This window comes from Ctenopharyngodon idella, chromosome 2 (genome assembly GCF_019924925.1).
Source record: "Ctenopharyngodon idella isolate HZGC_01 chromosome 2, HZGC01, whole genome shotgun sequence".
NCBI lineage: Eukaryota > Metazoa > Chordata > Actinopteri > Cypriniformes > Xenocyprididae > Ctenopharyngodon > Ctenopharyngodon idella.
The window spans coordinates 29,668,382-29,688,514 of NC_067221.1; positions in this window are offsets into that span (position 1 = coordinate 29,668,382).

Here is a 20,133-nt window from a genome sequence, read left to right on the forward strand (position 1 = left end):
AACACAATTAGCATGTTGCTTGCATGATGCTAACACAATTAGCATGTTGCTAACATGATGCTAACACAATTAGCATGTTGCTAGCATGATGCTAACAGGATTAGCATGTTGCTAATGTGATTTTGGCAAGATGCTAACATGATTAGCATGTTTGCTAGCATGATGCTAACGTGATTAGCATGCTACTAGCATGATGCTAACTCAATTAGTATGCTACTAGCATGATGCTAACACATTTTTACTTGTTTGTGTCATGTATAAAACCTAAGCTAATTGCTATTAGCACGTAGCTATTCACTGCTAGCATGTGTAGCATGTTGCAAGTCCAGTTTGCTAGCATGAGTAAAAAAGAACCAACCGCCATGTCTCTACAATGTTCTGATGCAGAGATATAGGTCTTTCAAAACGGTTGCTAGGGTACTCTGTTTGGTTGCTAGGGAGTGGCTTGGCAGCTGCCAATGATGATACTCCAAAGGTTGCTTGCCAATATAAACCAACCCCCATGTCTCTACGATGTTCTGATACAGAGAAATAGGCCTTGCAAAATGGTTGCTAGGGTACTCTATTTGGTTGCTAGGGAGTGGCTTAGCAGCTGCCAGTGATGATACTCCAAAGCTGCTTGCTAGTATGAATGATATAAACCAACCACCATGCCTCTATGATATTCAGATTTGAAGATATCCCTCTATGCTTTGGGTTGCTAGGGTGCTCTAAATGGTTGCTAGGGCGTGGCTATGAAGTCTTGAAGGTGACTCGTGACTGGCCGTATGCTGCACCGAGTTAAATGAGCCCACCCTCATGTTTCTATGACACTTCCATCCAAAGATATTCCTTTGATCTTTTTCAATGGAAGTCTATGGAACTTGTTGCTATGGTGCTCTATATGGTTGCTAGGGCGTGGCTTGATAGCTTCACAATGATCCTGAGAGACTGATTGGTTGCCTGAGTAAAATGAGCCCACCCCCTTGTCTCTATGACACTGTGATCCAGAGTTATGTTCAATACAAAATCCCTATGTAATTTCCCATAGTAGGAAAAACACACTGTTTTATGGGCACGGCTTCACCATAGTAAGTCTATGGGGCCACTTTGGGCAGCTCTTGTGCCCCAGGGGTACAACTTACACCCCATTTTGAGGTATGGTCTGACAGAGACTGTCAGCCTCTTCAAACGTGGTAACCCACATGTTTCTACGAAATTCTTGTTAGGAGCTATGACTCGTCAAAGTTCGTCGCAATGTTAAGTCAATGGGATTTTTCGGCTACTTTTTCGTCCGCCGGGCGAACATCGTACACCCAATCGCTTATAAAAGTCATAGCACACCTCTCCTCAATGAGCCGGTCGATTTGACACCTCATTCATGGGTCTAGGACAAAAACTGCGGGACAAGTTACGCGCCGAAGTTTTGTCCAGAAGAAGAAGAATAATAATAATAATAATAAGTATGCAGGAGAACAATAATGATGCTTTGCCTTTGGCAAGCACCATTAATAATAATAATAATAATAATAATAATAATAAGTATGCAGGAGAACAATAATGATGCTTTGCCAGAGGCAAGCACCATTAATAAGTATGCAGGAGAACAATAATGATGCTTTGCCTTTGGCAAGCACCATTAATAAGTATGCAGGAGAACAATAATGATGCTTTGCCTTTGGCAAGCACCATTAATAAGTATGCAGGAGAACAATAATGATGCTTTGCCAGAGGCAAGCACCATTAATAATAATAAGTATGCAGGAGAACAATAATGATGCTTTGCCAGAGGCAAGCACCATTAATAATAAGTTTAAATAGCATTACAGTAAGTTGGCTTTTTCAAGCCAACTTAATAAGTTTAAATAGCATTACAGTAAGTTGGCTTTTTCAAGCCAACTTAATAAGCTTAAATAGAAGAACAATAAGTTGGCTTTTTCAAGCCAACTTAACTAGATAAAAAAGTTCGTCGAGACAAACTTTAAGTTGGCTTGAAAAAGTTGGTCCAGAAAGTTTAAAGTAGTTTATAAAGTTTAAAGTTTGAAAGTTTTCAGTCTGAAAGTTTGGTTTAGTTTAGTAGTTTTGAGATAGATAGATAGATAGATAGATAGATAGATAGATAGAGTCAGGATAATCAAGGTGGTTGCTAGGGTGTTATGCGGTTGCTAGGGTACTCGGGGTGGTTGCTAAGGTGTTGCTATGCGGTTGCTAGGGTACTCGGGGGTGGTTGCTAAGGTGTTGCTATGCGGTTGCTAGGGTACTCTAGGTGGTTGCTAAGGTGTTACTATGCGGTTGCTAAGGTACTCGGATGGTTGCTAGGTTGTTGCTATGCGGTTGCTAGGGTACTCTAGGTGGTTGCTAAGGTGTTGTTATGCGGTTGCTAGGGTACTCGGGGTGGTTGCTAAGGTGTTGCTATGCGGTTGCTAGGGTACTCTAGGTGGTTGCTAAGGTGTTGCTATGCGGTTGCTAGGGTACTCGGGGTGGTTGCTAAGGTGTTGCTATGCGGTTACTAGGGTAATCGGGTGGTTGCTAAGGTGTTACTATGCGGTTGCTAAGGTACTCGGGGTGGTTGCTAGGTTGTTGCTATGCGGTTGCTAGGGTACTCTAGGTGGTTGCTAAGGTGTTGCTATGCGGTTGCTAGGGTACTCGGGGTGGTTGCTAAGGTGTTGCTATGCGGTTGCTAGGGTACTTGGGTTGGTTGCTATGCGGTTGCTAGGGTACTCGGGGTGGTTGCTAAGGTGTTGCTATGCGGTTGCTAAGGTACTCGGGGTGGTTGCTAGGTTGTTGCTATGCGGTTGCTAGGGTACTCTAGGTGGTTGCTAAGGTGTTGCTATGCGGTTGCTAGGGTACTCGGTGTGGTTGCTAAGGTGTTGCTATGCGGTTGCTACGGTACTCAGTGTGGTTGCTAAGGTGTTGCTATGCAGTTGCTAGGGTACTCGCGGTGGTTGCTAAGGTGTTGCTATGCGGTTGCTAGGGTACTCTAGGTGGTTGCTAGGTTGTTGCTATGTGGTTGCTAGGGTACTCTGTGTGGTTGCTAAGGTGTTGCTATGCGGTTGCTAGGGTACTCGAGGTGGTTGCTATGCGGTTGCTAGGGTACTCGGGGTGGTTGCTAAGATATCCTTTGTCCTTGCTAGGGTGTTCCTATGTGGTTGCTAAGGTACTTGGGCTAGTTACTAGGATGTTGCCAGAGTGATTGTGTGGTTGCCATGGTGTTCTGGTTAGTTGCTATGCGGTTGCTAGGTTGTTCTGTGTGGTTGCTATTAGATAGATAGATAGATAGATAGATAGATAATAGATAGATAGATATAGTTTGATAGATAGATAGATTTAGATAGATAAATGATAGATAGATAGATTTAGTTTGATAGATAGATAGATAGATAGATAGATAGATAGATTTAGGTAGATAAATGATAGATAGATAAATTTAGTTTGATAGATAGATAGATAGATAGATGAGTTTATGAGTTTGAATGAGTTTCAATGTATTAGAAATAGTACATAGAATGGCACTTGAGTCTAATTGAGTTTTTGAGTCTAATGGGCTTCCATAGTTTAAATTTGAATTTTGACAGTTGGAGTTTAAATGTCTTGGCTCATTTGAACATTCCGTCAATGAAAGTCAATGGGATTTTTCCAAGTTTTAACAGTCATTTTTAGGAAAACCGTAAGTCGGATCAGTTAGAAAAGATATAGCAACTAACTTCAGAACAGTCTGAAGGTCTGACCCGAGTTTGGAGTATGTAGAGTTAAAGCTCTAGGAGGAGTAGCAGTCAACGGTTGAGGTAAGAAGAAGAATAATAATAAGTTTAAATAGCATTACAGTAAGTTGGCTTTTTCAAGCCAACTTAATAAGTTTAAATAGCATTACAGTAAGTTGGCTTTTTCAAGCCAACTTAATAAGTTTAAATAGCATTACAGTAAGTTGGCTTTTTCAAGCCAACTTAATAAGCTTAAATAGAAGAACAACAACTTAACTAGAATGTACATTTCCTGAAGAAAATGGCAGTGGCAAAACTCGGCACTCTTGTTTAGCATGATGGTAGCATGATGCTAACATGATTACCATGTTGCTAGCATGTTTTTAGCAAGATGCTAACATAATTAGCATGTTGCTAGCATGATGCTAACATGATTACCATGTTGCTAGCATGATGCTAACCTGATTAGCACGTTGCTAGCATGTTTTTAGCAAGATGCTAACACAATTAGCATGTTGCTATCGTGTTTTTAACAAGATGCTAACATGATTAGCATGTTGCTAGCATGATTACCATGTTGTTAGCATGTTTTTAACAAGATGCTAACATTTTTAGCATGTTGTTAGCATGATGCTAACACGATTGGCATGTTGCTAGCATGATGCTAACACGATTAGCATTTTGCTAGCATGATGCTAACACAATTAGCATGTTGCTAGCATGATGCTAACACGATTAGCATGTTGTTAGCATGATGCTAACACAATTAGCATGTTGCTAGCATGATACTAACAAGATTAGCATGTTGCTAGCATGATGCTAACAAATTCGCATGTTGCTAACATGATGCTAACACGATTAGCATGTTGCTAATGTGATTTTGGCAAGATGCTAACATGATTAGCATGTTTGCTAGCATGATGCTAACATGATTAGCATGCTACTAGCATGATGCTAACACATTTTTACTTGTTTGTGTCATGTATAAAACCTAAGCTAATTGCTATTAGCACGTAGCTATTCACTGCTAGCATGTGTAGCATGTTGCAAGTCCAGTTTGCTAGCATGAGTCAAAAAGAACCAACCGCCATGTGTCTACGATGTTCTGATGCAGAGATATAGGTCTTTCAAAACGGTTGCTAGGGTACTCTGTTTGGTTGCTAGGGAGTGGCTTGGCAGCTGCCAATGATGATACTCCAAAGGCTGCTTGCCAATATAAACCAACCCCCATGTCTCTACGATGTTCTGATACAGAGAAATAGGCCTTGCAAAATGGTTGCTAGGGTACTCTATTTGGTTGCTAGGGAGTGGCTTAGCAGCTGCCAATGATGATACTCCAAAGCTGCTTGCTAGTATGAATGATATAAACCAACCGCCATGCCTCTATGATTTTCAGATTTGAAGATATCCCTCTATGCTTTGGGTTGCTAGGGTGCTCTAAATGGTTGCTAGGGCGTGGCTATGAAGTCTTGAAGGTGATTCGTGACTGGCCGTATGCTGCTCCGAGTTAAATGAGCCCACCCTCATGTTTCTAAGACACTTCCATCCAAAGATATTCCTTTGATCTTTTTCAATGGAAGTCTATGGAACTTGTTGCTATGGTGCTCTATATGGTTGCTAGGGCGTGGCTTGACAGCGTCACAATGATCCTGAGAGACTGATTGGTTGCCTGAGTAAAATGAGCCCACCCCCTTGTCTCTATGACACTGTGATCCAGAGTTATGTTCAATACAAAATCCCTATGTAATTTACCATAGTAGGAAAAACACACTGTTTCATGGGCAAGGCTTCACCATAGTAAGTCAATGGGGCAACTTTGGGCAGCTCTTGCGCCCCAGGGGTACAACTTACACCCCATTTTGAGGTATGGTCTGACAGAGACTGTCAGCCTCTTCAAACGTGGTAACCCACATGTTTCTACGAAATTCTTGTTAGGAGCTATGACTCGTCAAAGTTCGTCGCAATGTTAAGTCAATGGGATTTTTCCAGAGGCAAGCACCATTAATAATAATAAGTATGCAGGAGAACAATAATGATGCTTTGCCTTTGGCAAGTGTTATGTCTTCATGTAGACAAGAAGCACAAAACTTTGTATTCCTCTTAGAAAACTTTAATAACTAATTTGAACAAGCAGGATAACATGCATGCACATGCTCAGCATTCTTTCTCACTCTTCTCACTTACTTCCTATGTATATATATAATTCAGGAAACTCGAGTGCCATCTAGTGGTGCATTAATGTAAGGACATCACATATTCCCCTCTTAGTTAAATGAATTTTTTCTTTAGCCGACAATTGCCATGAAACAGAAATAAAGAACATAAAATCTGCAATGTATCAACAATTCCACATGTATATGAATTATACACTAAGCAACACATTAAATGAATGCAAAAGAGCATTTAAAATAATAAGCAATATGAACAAAACTACTATTCAGTACTTGAATTTTCATGTATGTGTATATTGAATTTCCGAGTATGTGTAATGTATTTTGCAAAATTCCATGTCAGTTTCTGTGACTAATGGACATAGTCCTTTAGCCAACCTGGCTCACGTCTTTGACGTCTCTCCCGTGGACAAGCATCAGAAGACACTGAATTTCCAGACAATGGAACATGAGAAGGACTCAAGTTTTCAGCATTGATGGTCAGTCCATTATCCAGCGCTTTAGTCGGCACGGGTGCAAGACACGATGCATGCCACTTCTTTCCATCCTCCAAGAGGTAGGTGTAAGGGCCAACTTTTTTCCTAACCTCAACTGGAGGAGTGAATTTTGGATGGGCTTTTGGGACATGTACTGACTTTTTAATGCGCACTTTATCCCTTTTTGGAAAGAAAAATGGCGCACTCGATGCTTGTGGTCAAAGCGAGATTTCATGACATCCTGATGTGATGAAACACGCTTCTGCAGTTGTTTAGGCTCATGACCAGAAGGTGAGGGTTTCAGGACATTGAGGCGGGTACGCATTTTCCTTCCATGAAGTAATTCGAAGGGGGAAATGCCTGTCACAGCATGAGGTGTAGTGCGAAAGATCTGCAGGAAATCAGTCACTGTTGTTTTCCATGGTGCTGATTGTAGGATTGCTGATTGAATTGTACTTTTGAGAACTCTGTGAAAGCGTTCAACAGCTCCATTTGCAGCAGGATGATACACTGATGTGCGAATGTGCTTAATGTCCCTCTCTTTCAGGAACGCAGCGAACTCTGGGCAAGTGAACAGAGGCCCATTATCACTGACCAGAGTGGTCGGGTTGCCGTGTCTACTGAAGACAGAGGTAAGAAATGCAGTCACTTGTTTTGTTGCAACAGACGCAGTAAAGGCTACCTCAGGCCATTTACTATAATAGTCAGTGAGTGTCAGAGCATATCGACAATCCCAGACAGCAGTCTCGAAAGGGCCCACGATGTCTATTGCCAGTTTTTCCCAAGGCGCAGAAGGTAAAGGAACAGGCTGGAGTGGAACAGCAGAGGCTTTTTCGCAGTTTTATCCAGAGAAAGGCATAACGGACAGGCAGTAATTTTCTCTGCCACAAGTATGTCCATTTTGGGCCACCAATACATTTCGCGCAGGCGTTGTTTTGTTCTCACAATCCCCTGATGGCCCTCATGTGCAATGCGGACCAATGGCTCACGCAGTTCCCCAGGTACCACCAATCGAGACCCTCTAAACACAAAATCAGCTTGCACACTGAGCTCATGTCTGAGTTTGTAGTACGGACGAAGAACAGGATCCAGAGCAGCAGAAGATGGAGGCCATCCACTCGCAATTTGTGTGCGCAGTGCAGAGAGTTCAGAACAGCGAGCCGAGGCAGCAGCAAACTCATCCTGGGATATGGCAGTTGGACCAGTGGACAGTAAATCAACAAACTCGGGCTCGGTATCCGACTCAGCATCCAAAGCAAGAGGCAGGGGCAAGCGGGACAGACAATCTGCAGTGTGGTTTTCAGATCCAGCACGGTACTCAACTGCGTAGTTGAAACAGAGCAACCGAGCAGCCCAGCGGGCTATGCGCATACCAGCTCTATCAGTCCCTTTTGTGGTCAGCAGCGTCGTTAAGGCTTGATGGTCAGTCCGCAGAGTAAATCTGCGGCCCCACAAGTATGTCCTCCACCTTTCCACTGCCCAAACACATGCCAGAGCCTCCTTTTCAACAGTGGAGTATTTCTGTTCAGCTGGGGTGAGTGTTCTGGATGCGAAAGCGACAGTACGTTCTTGACCATCAGTGCATATTTGTGCGAAGATGGCACCTAGTCCGTAAGCAGACGCATCAGTAGAAATGACCACTGGCAGACCCGGGTCAAATAGTGCAAGAGCAGGACTGTGTACCAGTAGCTTTTTTACCTCAGCCAAGCTTTGTTGGGCTTCATCAGACCAGCGAAGTCCACTCTCATCTCTCAGGCATGCACGCAGAGGCATCACTACAGAAGCGAAATTGGGAATAAATTTGTTGTACCATGAGAGGAGGCCCAGCAGAGAACGCAACTGAACAGCATCCGATGGTGCAGGTGCATCGATTATTGCAGAGAGGTGTTCCTGATCCAGCAGAATACCCTGTGACGTCACCATGTGTCCTAAAAACTTCAAGCTCTGCTTTCTGAATTGACATTTAGACTCATTCAGTACCAACCCAGCATCTTTGAGACGTTGCAGCACATTCTCTAACGCTTGATCATGCTCTTGTAGCAAGCGTCCCCACACGATGATGTCGTCCAGATAATTTGCAACATTCTGGAGTCCTTTTAGAATGACAACCATCATCTTTTGGAATGCAGATGGAGCAGATGCCAAGCCATAAGGTACCCTGCAGAACCTGAAGAGCCCCTCATGTGTAATGAATGCAGTGAGGTCCCGGCTGTCTTCATGAAGAGGTACCTGATGGTATGCACTTTCCAAGTCTATAGTTGAAAATACAGTTGCACCTTGCAGTAATGTCATCATCTCCTCCATGTGTGGCAATGGGTAGCTGTCTACTATAACTGCCTTGTTGGGCCCTCGCAGATCCACACACATGCGGATCCCCCCAGTTTTCTTTTGGACCACAACAATTGGGGAAACCCATGGAGAGGAGTCAATCCTTTCAATTACACCTGCATGCAAGAGTCGTTCCAGTTCTGCGGAAACAGCATCTCTCACAGAGAAAGGTAAGCGACGCAATTTGTGTCTGACAGGAGGTACAGAGTCAGAAATGTTAAGCTTGTGTGTAAAATTTTTTACACAGCCCAATGCAGCACGCTGTGATGGAGGAGTGGAGAGGGCACAGACTGAAGTGGATTGTGGCGGCGGCAGAACAGTGTGTCCATCAAATCGAAGCTGGAGTCCCTTAATCAGGTCCATGCCTAGCAAAGCTGTGCCATTGTCAACGATGAAGAAGTGTGCAGGACAGGTAATGCCATATTTGGATACCGTTGCAGGTAAACATCCTAGTACTGAAATTGGCTCTTGTAAGTAAGTAACTAAACGGGCAATAGGAGATTGTAATGGTACAGTGTGAAAATGCTGCTCATACAATTGTTTTGGCAGGATGGACACTGATGAACCAGAGTCCACTGTGAGTTGAAGAGACACAGGGGTGGCAGCAGGTGTGGCATTTATGGTCACATCACACATCAAACGGTCAGTTGCTCCAGGTAGATAGAAAATACAGACCTCTGGTAATTCAACTGAATGCACTGAACGAGTAGGAGCAGAACGGCAGACTCGTGCGAAATGTCCAGTCTTATTGCAATTCTTACATTTAGCAGATGCAGCAGGGCAGTTCTGTGCGTTTGCAAGATGACTAGCGGAGCCACAGCGGAAGCATGTCCGAGCTGACGGAGCAGAAGCAGAGGGTTTTGATGAGGTACGTGCTTTGAATTTGGCCTTAGGACGCTGTCGTCCAGAAGCAGGAGTGGCATGTACGGCTTGTACTGGAGCAGGGTTGCTTGTAGCCATTGATTTTGCCTGGGCATCAGCGGCCTCTAGCTGTGTGGCAATTGTAATTGCAGTCTCCAGTGTCAATTTAGATTCCACTAATAATCTTTCACGAATGCGAGGGTCAGCAATGTTTTCTACAAGCTGGTCACGCAGCATATCGTCAAGATTGTCAGCAAATTCACAAGTAGTCGCCAAATCTCTCAATGCAGCAATATATTGCACTACTGTTTCATCTGTCCTCTGCACTCGTTTCCTGAAGGCGTGTCTTTCCACGACCACATTTCTTTTTGGAATGAAGTGCTCTTCCAAAGCTTTAATAGCATCTGCCAGATCGTCACCGGTATTGGGCAATGTATAAAACAGTCTCTGACCTTCAGTTCCGAGGCAGTGAAGAAGCAAAGCCCGTTTTCTGGCTTCTGGCCAGGAATCCCCAGTAGCATTGATGACAAGCATGTAGTTCTGAAACATCTAAGGCCATGTTACTAGTGGTATAGCAGACAAGGCAAAAAAGGACTGGGAAATGGAGCACTTACTGATGCCATCTTCAGGATATCTTGTAAAAACTTCCTCGTCGCCAATTTTGTTATGTCTTCATGTAGACAAGAAGCACAAAACTTTGTATTCCTCTTAGGAAACTTTAATAACTAATTTGAACAAGCAGGATAACATGCATGCCCATGCTCAGCATTCTTTCTCACTCTTCTCACTTACTTCCTATGTATATATATAATTCAGGAAACTCGAGTGCCATCTAGTGGTGCATTAATGTAAGGACATCACAGCAAGCACCATTAATAATAATAATAATAAGTATGCAGGAGAACAATAATGATGCTTTGCCTTTGGCAAGCACCATTAATAAGTTTAAATAGCATTACAATAAGTTGGCTTTTTCAAGCCAACTTAATAATAAGTATGCAGGAGAACAATAATGATGCTTTGCCTTTGGCAAGCACCATTAATAAGTTTAAATAGCATTACAGTATTAAGTTGGCTTGAAAAAGCCAACTTAATAATAAATTTAAGTAGCATTACGGTAAGTTGGCTTTTTCAAGCCAACTTAATTATGAGAAAGTTTCTCATTATTATGACTTACAGAATTATATTTTTTTACTCAATTGTGGCGGAAACGGGCTTCCATAGATTTACACAATCCATACGCACAATGATTCGGCATGTTTCCCTCGCTCGAAAGCTTGACAGACCTCCCGCACCTAGTTACGGTTGCTAAACCACGATTGGCCTGTGGCGGTTTTCGGGCGTGGCTTAACGAAGAGTCAATTGTCGCAAAAAAAGACGAGTGTTGTAGTTCTGCTCTGGTTTTCGTTAGAACTATTATTTCATTGCAAAATAGAGCACGGTGTTTAAAATACACGTTTTGTTTTTGACCTGTTGTATAATAATGTCACGTTTGCAGTCATGTGGATATTTGGGAACAATTGCATTCTTGCTTGTTATCATCATTAAATACAAGAACTCACACAAGGTATGTTTTTGTATCGGAGAAAGTTTGAGTCTTAAATCGAAATTAATCCACTATTTGTTCTTCATGCGAGTAAGTGCTAAATCCCCACTTTTACAAAGGTGCATTGTCGAGAACGACAGTAATTTAGCACAATTTAAGGCAGCAGACTCTGCACGCAATCTCTTGTGTGGATACAGTAATTTTTGACTGTAAATGATGAGGTAATTTGATTAAATGTACTGGATTCGCGACATTTAGAAATGTCGGCAGTTAGAAATACATGCTCGATTTTAATATTTTTTAAAGGTAGAATTTAATGAACTACTCAGCATTTTGTTTGCGTACCCCCTTTTGTCACCTCACGTACCCCAGTTTGTGAACCACTGACCTAATAGAATGCGCTGTACTGTTCATCGGTGACATCATTTAGATGAAGCGCGAAAATTGTCTGAAACTTATTCAAACATGTTTAATCTCTCATGGTAAACAACTATTGAAACAAATTGTTTTGTGGTTTTAGGAGCGACAGAAAAAAAACCTCTACAACAATTATGGGTGAAGCTCCACCCTTACTGCTGATCTGAAGGAAACAGGTGAACTGAGAGAGCTCATTAAATAACTTCAGTGCATTTATCATGATATACTTCACCTATATCACCATGTATATGTAATTTTCTATTGCAAAATTATGTATTTATTAGTTTTAAGAAGGCTGTGACATCCAAATGTAAGTGACACTGTATGAGTAATACTAAATAAAAAAATAAATTATCTTATTTTTTTGTATATTCTGTATATTATTCTTTCTCTTTTCTGCATTTCACATATGCTCAAGCTTGTTTACGAAAGTTTGGGAACGACTTGCAGAATATGTGAAAATGTTAAAAATTTTAACAAAATAAGACAGATCATACAAAATGCATTTTATTTTTGTTTAGTACTGTCCTGAGTAAGATATTTTACATAAAAGATGTTTACATATAATCCACAAGACAAAAAAAATTGTCTTCATGAGAGTTCATGAGTCTCTTGTTTGTTCTGAGCAGTTAAACTGAGCTCTGATCTTCAGAAAAACCCTCCAGGTCCTGCAGATTCTTCAGTTTTCAAGCATTTTTTTTGCATATTTGAACCCTTTCCAGCAGTGACTGAATGATTTTTAAATCCGTCTTTTCACACTGAGGACAACTGAGGGACTCAAACACAACTATTAAAAAAGGTTCAAACATTCACTGATGCTCCAGAAGGAAACACGATGCATTAAGAGCCGGAGGTGAAAACTTTTGGAATTTGAAGATCAAAGTAAATTGTACTTAAAGTCTGTGTGAACTGGAAGTTGCAAACAACTTTTCTCCAGTGTTGTGACGTATTTCCAAGTGAAACAGAATATTGAATAGAGGGCAGCGTTTTATTTTATCTCTCCCTCGTAGCAGACTAAGACTAATGGTTGGAGGGGAGTTTTCTAATATTTTCAATTTGACGGCTTGGGTTGAACCGGCAAGCAATAGCCGTCATTTCAACATCTCGGTTAACTATAGACCCGATATAGTCCGGCTATGTGTAACCCACTTTTAGCCAAAATAATCTTTAATTTGGTTACATGCCGTTTTTGCCAAAATAACTTGCGAGATCTATTATATTGTGATTACAGGTGTTTGGTTTCATATCTTTGACATGTTATATTGCGTAGTCTGTGCGTAGCCACGATTTAGCTTGTAGTCAGACCGGCAATTTGTAGCCCACCTATAGTCAATCCTGATTTACTGTATTTTTTGGACAGGAAGTGCATGAGATGGTTGATATCCCATCATGTTTGCAATGTCAATGATATCTACAAGATTTAAGTGGCATTTCATGACATGGTCTATCTGTAGTACCGATTTAGCTCTGAATTGGATAGGCTATGTGTAGTCCACCCAGCGAAATCGAGGTAATCTGTAGTCTAATTTTATACGGCTTGGCTATATCCCTGATTCAGACCAGCAATGAGTGTAGTGTAGATGTAGCCAAAATAGTTTTAAAATTGTTTACAAGTCATTTTTGCCCACAAAGCTTGGAATGCATGATATCATTAAATGCAACAAATAATCATTTAATAAATAATATATAAAATTTAATAAATAATAAATAAATAATCATTTAATCATACACATTCTACTATATATATATATATATATATATATGTACAATGTAGAGAGTTCAAGAAATTACAATTAGAATTCTCAACCGCTAGATGGCAACTGTGGCCCTGCTGAGACATGACTACTGGCAACGCGAGACTTGAAAGTTAGAGATCACTGTTGCTAGATCTCGCGATAAACATTTCCGCCATTTTAATTGCGTCGAACTGTCGAGAGCAAGCATCAACGTTAAAAATTATTTCCTGCTTTTGGTCTTGTAAGTATTTGTGTTTTTCGTTTTGATATGTTCATTATTTGTGTACATTACTTGTTATCATGTGTCATTTTAGCGGGTAACAGTGCAGACTCAGAGTAAGCCATGTTGTGGTTAGATTAACATGCTATGCGCACGTGTACTATAGTGTTTCCTTGTGCCCTAAAACTCTGAAATTATATAAAATTCAAGGGGGTATTCATGAAACCTGCGCATTATTATTATTATTATTACTTGTTATGGAAGCACATATATCTTTGAATCTTAAGATAATTATGATATAAAACGTTTTTGATACATGGCAAAGCAAGTTTATTTTGTATAGCAAATTTCAAAGGCAATTCAAAGTGCTTTACATAAAACATAACGGCCACATATGTCTATATAAAAAGACAAAATAAGACATTTGAACAATATGAGCTAAATAGAAAATAAAAACAAGATAAAACAGGAGAGTAAATGTTACAGTTCAGTGTAAAAAGTTAAATATTGTTCAAATTAATAAAAGGCAGTGGTAAACACTAAAGTCTTTAGCCTTGATTTAAAAGAATTAACAGTTGCAACAGACCTGCAGTTTTCTTGGAGTTTGTTCCAGATATATGGTCAATAAAGACTGAATGCTGCTTCACCATAGTTTTGACTCTAGGGACAGAAAGCAGACCTGCCCCAGATGACCTGAGAGGTGTGGATGATTCACAATGTAGCAAAAGATCAGTAATATAATTTGGCCCTAAACCATTCAATGCTTTATAAACCAGCAGTATTATTATGTAATCAGTTTTTTGACAGACAGTAAGCCGGTGTAAACCCTCAGTAGTGGTATGACGTGATCCACTTTCTTGGATTTCAAGACACTAGGGTTATTGCAAATTATCCAGCATACAGTCAACAAAGCACAACAATATACAGAACAGAACGTGTACATTCACAGCAAATTGCACAAACAATGAAATTCCCCAAGTATCTACCTTCTTGTTCTAATGCAACATGGTGGCTTAAAACATGTGATGTTTTTAAAGGGTTAACCCCAAAATGAAAATCTTCGGAACACAAATTAAGATAATTTTTTTGACAGAATGCTGTAACATTTCCCTTCATAGACTGCCTGTGCAACTACCAATTTGACGCTTCAAAAAGTTCATAAAGAGATTGTAAAAAAGAATCCATTTGAATCAAGCAGTTTACTCCAAATTTTATGTAGAGAATTGATTGTATGTTATGATAATTTAGGCTTTTACTTGCATGTGGACAGTAAGTTGATAATACTAGCTCAACTGAACCCGAATTACGCACAAGAACAAACATCTTCCTGAAGCTCAAACGTGCTGCATAATAGAGGTGGACCAATTGATCGCTGGTAGGGCTGTGTATTGCCAAGAATCTGCCGATATGATACGTATCACGATACAGGGGTTAGGGTACGATATACTGTGATATATTGCGATACTGTAAGAAAGGCGATACATTGCATTATTTCTTGTTTTTTTTAGAAAAAAGAATGTAATTCTAGAAAGAAAACAGTCATGAAGAACACACCACCATTCATAAAACCTTACAAACAATTTTATTTTATGTAATCAATACAGTATCATTTGTATTTATATTACTAATCACTGCTTTGTGCAATCTAAGGGAAAATAGTAAAGTGACTGCAGGATTTTTTATGTGTATATGTTTTAAAGGTTCACAGTATAGCAGTTTTTAATTTCTAAACTATTGAACAACTAGTGCATAGTCCATTTCATGACTGAATGTCTGTTTATTTTATATGTAATACTATAAAGATGCTTGCTTTAAAGCAGTCTAATGTATAAAGTGGATTTTTACATGGCCTATTCGGCAAACAACTGACTCTTGGCGATCTCCTTAGTGGTTTCTTTATAGTTGAAGCCAAAATGAATCCACACTTCAGCTCTGTATGCAGCGGGAGTGGAATAATTCTATCGTCTTGTGAGCTGGGTTTGCTAATGCTAACGCTAGTGATGCACCTTTCGCTTATCCGGCTATGCGTCAGTTTACGTTCTGAGATAATGCTGACATCTAGCGGTTGGGTTTTTATATAGTCTGTGGTTTAAACCTAATACAAATCCACGAAACTTGGATGTAATTAAATAAATATTGATAGTGTTTTTGAGAATCAATACAGTATCGCCAAACATAACATCGCAATATTCATGTGTATCGATATTTTCCTACACCCTTATCGGCCGGAGGATATATTGGGCCGATTTTTGGCATTTTTTAATTAATCGGCATCGGCCGATTGTGCTGTAAATTAGGCCGATTAATAGGCAGGCGTGATTGCCATTCCACCGACATAAAGGACCAGTTACACTTAATTTTCTGCATTTCGCTGCATCTCACGCACAGTTGAGCATGCAAGCCTTTCAAAGTATACTTCTTTGTCCGTGAACACGGAAAAACGGATTTAGTGGACTGCTGTTTTTAGGCTCACAAGTCACTCACACATGCCCTGTTGTACGTGCGGACGGGGTGTGCAAGCCTTTAAACAGGCTGTAGTTTAGGCTACAGATAGGTGCGGGTACCAAAACCTGGTAACGGTTTTTCCAGCACTCGATGCAGTTATGAGCAGCAGGCTGTGTGAAATGGGTGAACTAAAAATATTTTTGTTATCACTTAGATTATGGCTATTTGACTTACAGTATAGAAGCATGCTTCAGAATAGTTTTGAGAAGGTGCTTAAACAGTTGAGCCATCTATTATTATTACTATGAATTAGGCTACTACTAAGTTAATTTGACAGTCTAGATTTTTAATTACCTATTTAATATTTAATATTTAACGTATAAATTATTTTTAATGCACTGATTGGAGAGGCTTGTGTTGTTCAATAAATATTTAATTTAAGCAATTTTCTGTATAACTTCTTATTACTTAACTGCATCATATATCGGCCATTGACTGCCCTGATTTCTAAATATCGGCATCGGCCAGAGAAAAACCCATATCTATTGACCTCTACTGCATTACACACGACAATGAACCTCATTGATTACGCAGCACCTTTAAGCTTCCGGGAGAGGTTTGTTCTTGTGCTCCATCCATGTTAGGTTGAGCTTCAGCTTATGATCACTGATCGGTGTTTACATGCGAGTAAAATGAAATGAAATCTGTTCATCATAAAAAGCAATCTATTCTCTTTAGAAAATTTGGACTAAACCGCTTGATTCAAATGGATTAGTTTTTACAATCTCTTTATGAAGTTTTTTAAGCATCAAAGTGGTAGTTACAATAGCAGTCTATGGAACAAAATCTGACAGCATTCTGTCATCAAAAAGATCTTCATTTGTGGTCTGAAAATGAATGAAAGTATTACTGTTTTGGAACAACAGGTAGGTGAGTAATTAATGACAGAATTTTCATTCTGGGATGAACTAATCCTTCAAGTATCTTTTACACGTTAATCAGAAATATATGTGGCCGTGACAAAGAAGAGCTTAAAATTGTGGAAAAAGCCATTAATTAAGTTGGTTATTAGACATTTTGATTTCTAATCATATTATGATAGTACTAGTCAGATATGTTTTATGTGATAACAGTGATAAATAATCAAGTATAATGTTACTTTTATTATCATATTCAACAGTTATGGATCCCAAATACTTGAGAGAATGGCGTCGACTGAGAGGACGAGTTAATGCTCTTGCAACATCAAGTAGCAGCTTGGATGAATCTCAGTTACAACGAGATGCATCTGGGAAGGGTCCATACATGGAAGGAGATATTTCTGGGGAGGGTCTGTCCACACAAGGACAATTGTCTGGTGAGGGGCCATCTTTGGAAGGAGATGTTGAAGAGGGTGCATCAGCTGGAGACTGTGGATACAAGGAAACTGCAGATTCCAGTGACTCTAATACCGAGATTGATATTGATGATTCCAATGATATGCCATCATTACACAAAGATTTGTCTGCATGGGCAACAACAACAAATCAAACGCATGCTTCGCTAAATAAGCTGCTTGGAATCTTAAGAAAACATGGATATACACTTCCAAAAGACAGCAGAACTCTGCTAGCAACCCTGTCATGGTTTGAAATTAAGAATATATGTGGTGGCCACTATACATACTATGGCTTGGAGCCGGGAATTCTCCAGTACCTTTCCCAAAACCCATCATTTACAGGCAGTATAGACGTTACTATCAATATAGATGGTCTGCCAATATTCAAGTCCAGTAAAACACATTTCTGGCCTATTCTTGCAAAACTGGATAAGGCTGAGCCATTTGTGGTTGCTCTATACTATGGCAATAGCAAGCCTGACCCTGTTCATGACTATCTTCATGATTTAATTGAAGAATTGCAGATGCTTATGCAAAATGGTGTCCCACACAAAACCACAGTGCTCAAAGTAACACTGCGAGCATTCATATGTGATGCTCCAGGTGGAGCATATCTAAAGTGCATCAGAAGCCATAATGCTTTGCATGGATGTAAGCGTTGTTTGTCAGTGGGCACATCAGTTGAGGGAAGGGTTGTCCACTTAGATAAATTGTCTTGTGAGAAACTCACTGATAATAAATTCAGTCAGTTGCAGTATCCAAACCATCAGAAGGAATCTACAACTCTAGCCCAACTGGGGATCAAATGTGTCACACAGTTTCCTCTTGACCACATGCACCTCATTTTTCTTGGAGCAGTGAAAAGATTACTCACCTTTTTGTTGTGAGGCCCAGCTATTTGCAGGTTGCAAAAAGGACAGAGTGAAAAAATCAGCCAGATGTTGATACAGCTTAAAGGTGCGATGCCGGCCGAGTTTGCCAGGCAGCCAAGATCTCTCATTGAACTGGATCATTGGAAAGCAACAGAACTTCGGCAATTTCTGTTGTATACAGGACCACTTGTGTTGCAGGATGTGTTGTCTGTTGACCATTATCATCATTTCCTTTCATTATCAATTGGAATGTCTATTCTACTGGATGAAAATGATGCCAGAAGAGGACATTATCTGGAATATGCCCAAAACCTTCTGGAACATTTTGTAGATACCTCTTCTGAACTGTATGGGGAAACTTTCCCAACATACAACATCCACTCCATCAAACACATTGCTGATGATGTTTTCAACTTCAAGTGCTCCTTGAACGAGTTGTCCTGCTTTCCGTTTGAGAACCACCTTCAGTCCATAAAAAAATTGGTTTGAAATAGCAAAAATCCAGTTGTTCAGGTCACTAAAAGATTGGCTGAAAAGGCAAACACACAGGAACACATGAAGCAATGGAGGCGCAAACCGTACTCCATATCGACCAAGGCACCAAATTACTGCTTCATGTTGGAGACAGAGCAAATTGTGTTTGTGAGGGAAAAGAGGCAAGATAGAATGTTGGTTGTGGATGTTATCGACCCAAAGGTCACAAAGCAGCTATTTGATTTACCTTGTGAGTCAAAGCTGATTAACATTGCATATGTTGTGGAAAGTGACCTCAGCACAATGAAGAGGAAGCTTTTGGAGGCAAAGGATCTGCATAGGAAGGCTGTGTGTTTACCACATTCACAGGGATTTGCCATATTCCCCCTTCTCCATGTCTTCAAGGATTAACTGAAACTTGGTCCTGTCTAACCTTTCTGGATGAGAATATTGCAGATGTCAGTTAATAAACAAGCACATATATGCCTATTGAATAAAATAAATAAATAAATAAGTAAAAAAAAAAAAAGTGTCATTCTTGTATTTGATTTATAGGACTGTCATTCATTCACTGTTTTTCATTGAGTGAAAATCACATAACAAATCTTTCATTTGTCCCATCCACAGGCCATTATGTCTCAAAGACTAAGGAATGCATCAAAAAAGAAAAGTTATGAAGACTACGTCCAAGGTAAGTTCAATTTTCACCTTTTCAGTTTCTGCTACAGTTTTGTTGATGCAGGTCAAAATCTCAGAATTGATTTGATAATACCATGGCCATATTGAAATTTATTTTAGATATGAGCTCATCTGAGTCCTTGCTGCCATCACCACCACCAAAGAAGCGCAAGGGTAGCTGTGCTGTTTATTTTGTTTGTAAAATTACTTAAAGTTTTAAGTTTATATGCATTTAAATTTGTAACTAGGCTATTGTAATCACATCTTTTGTTATATTAAAGTTCATTGGATGACAATGGAACATATTTCAGGAGCAGTAACAATCCAAGTTCTGTGGTGTTTGCCAGTCAGTCTGCTGTGACTCTTCCATTGAATGCTTGTGCATAGGATAGGATTGCTTTAATAAACATTACCTTTTGCATAAAACCATCAGTGTTTACATTAAAGTTACATGATTTAAAATTGTTGATATATTTCTTTCATGTTATAGTTTGTACTTTCCCTGTGCCACCGAAAAAATTTGGTACGGCTGCCAAAGCTGTCACGTAAGCATAACATTATAGTACAATAATTATTTTAACAATGTCCACATTAGTTATTTTTAATTTGCCTGTTTTCCAGAATTAGGTTAAATATCTAATATAAGGTTTAAATGGGTTAGTTCATTAATCATCCTTGTAAACAAGCAAGACAGACCTAAAGCTTAACTGCTCTGATTGTAGTGTCATTGCATGGCTGGCATTGGTGTGAGTGGGTGAATGATTGACAGGAATTCTTTATCAAGCACTTTGCTGTAACAAATTTTATTATGATTATTTTTATATCTTTATTATTTATTTTATTTTATTTTA